This window comes from Molothrus ater, unplaced genomic scaffold, assembly GCF_012460135.2.
Source record: "Molothrus ater isolate BHLD 08-10-18 breed brown headed cowbird unplaced genomic scaffold, BPBGC_Mater_1.1 matUn_MA538, whole genome shotgun sequence".
Lineage (NCBI taxonomy): Eukaryota > Metazoa > Chordata > Aves > Passeriformes > Icteridae > Molothrus > Molothrus ater.
In genome coordinates this window covers 115,239-117,295 of record NW_023416717.1, presented here as the reverse complement: position 1 = coordinate 117,295, position 2,057 = coordinate 115,239, and positions in this window count along the sequence as shown.

Here is a 2,057-nt window from a genome sequence, read left to right as displayed (position 1 = left end):
TGTCTCTGGCTTATTCTGATCATGATCAGATGGAAAGATCACTAGCACGGTTATTTACTCCACAGTTCAGGTGCTATAACATTTATCACAATACTATGCTGTAGGAAGCAATATTGAAGTCAACAGGGCCTTGCTGGAGCTGTTGGAGCCCATTGCAGGCAGAGCCTCCTGCTCCAGCAGGAACTGCCTTTCCTGTGCCATCAGCAGTGCAGGTCCCGCTGCAGGAAAAGCCCCAGGCCAGCCCCAGCACAGGGAAGGCCTCGGGCACAAGGGCAGAGTGCCGTGCTGGGAGCTGTGCCAGGGAGAGCCTGAGGAACCAAAGGCACCTTGGCAGCAGCAGCTGCTTGCAGGCCATGGCCAGAAGCCTCCCTTGGCAGCCCGGCCTTGTGGCCACCACTGCAGAGCTGCTGCCTCAGGGCTCATTCCTGGCTGGCCTCTGAAAAGCCACTTCTGCTCCAGGAGCCTGGCTGGGAAGCCATTGGCCCCAGCACTTTGGGGACAAGATATCAATGACAAAACTCTTCATGCCAGCAGAGCCAAGGCAGGGGCAGAGCAAAGGGAAGAGCCAGGCCCAGGGGACAGGGCTGCCATGGTGATGGCTGTGAGGTCACTGCCCCTTCAGCAGCCTGGCTGCCCTCAGCAGACATTCTGGCCAGAAGTGTTGTGAGGGCACCCAGCACATCAGAGAACCCACACTACAGGAATTCTGTCCTTGGGGAGGGCAGGGGGTTTCACTGGGTCAGGTTGCACAAAGCTCCTGCTCTTGGACAATTCCTGGGGTCGGGCATCCAATTCTCTGGAAATACAGTTGCAGTTTCATGCCACTTTCATAATTGTAAAATATTTCCTCTTTTAAGAAATGTAAATCTGCCCTCATTCAGTTTAGAGATATTGACCCTTGTTTTGTCACTGCAAAATTTGGGAGAAAATAACTTTGATCTCTATTTTTCCATATTCACAGACCTTGGAGAGGACCCAAAAATCTCCAAGATGGGGTTTGGAGGCCTCGTCACAAAACCAGCAGGGACAGTCTGCAGGCTCTGGGTCAGTGGTGTGGAGACTGAGGACAGAACAGGAATAGCCTAAGAGGGATTGAAGGGTGGTTTCAGAGACGCTGGAGCTTTTCTTCCTAGTTGGAATGAGCCTGAAAAAGACATAATAGCACAAGGGCAGCTGGGGAGGCCCAGAGTGGACACCAGGAGAAAGGAATTTCCCTGCCAGGGCAGGGCAGTGGTGCAGCACGTCCCCCAGCAGGAGCCTGGAGAGGCCCAGGCGTTTGTGTGGGCAGGCAGAGGCAGGCAGGAGGCAGAGCTGTCAGCAAAGGAAGGGGCCAGCCAGGTGGGGCAGCTGGGGGATGCCGACAGCCTGCAGGGACAGAGGCGCAGGTTTGCTCAGCACCAGAGACACTTTTGCCTTGCTTGTCCCCACCAGTCATAACTGCCACAAGTGTTCTGCTTTACCTGGAGCCTGGGGATGCTTTCTCAGTCCTGCCCAGAAGGATCTATTTAAAGTATGAGAAACTTCATTGTTTCACTCTCTTTTTGAGTCCCTGAGAAGTTCTTTGAGCACACTCTGAGGGACTGAGTCTGATGCAAAGAGCACCAAAGCCCCAGAGGGTCATTACAGTCCTTGTGCTGTGTCTGTGCTGCTGTGCTGGGCGGGGCTCCTGGCCCAGAGGCAGCTCCTGGCAAGGGCAGCAGAGCTGCAGAGAGACAGCTCTGGCCAGGAGCAGCTCCTGTGCACAGCCCAGCAGGGCTGCGGCACTGCCAGGGCCCCTCAGGGACACCAGCAGGGCACAGACAGAGCTCCCAGGGGCTCAGCACTGGCAGGGGCTGTGGCAGGTCCCAGAGGGGGCTGTGTCACAGCAGCTCCTCTGTGCCTGTGTCATGGAGGCACAGAGCAGCTGTGATGTCAGCAAGGGGCTGTGTGCCATCACAGAGTGGGCTGTGTGAGGTCACAGATTGGGCTATGACATCACAGAATTCATTGTGTGAGGTCACTGAGCAGCTACAGCATCACAGAGGGAACTGAGTGACATCACAGAGCAGGCTGTGACA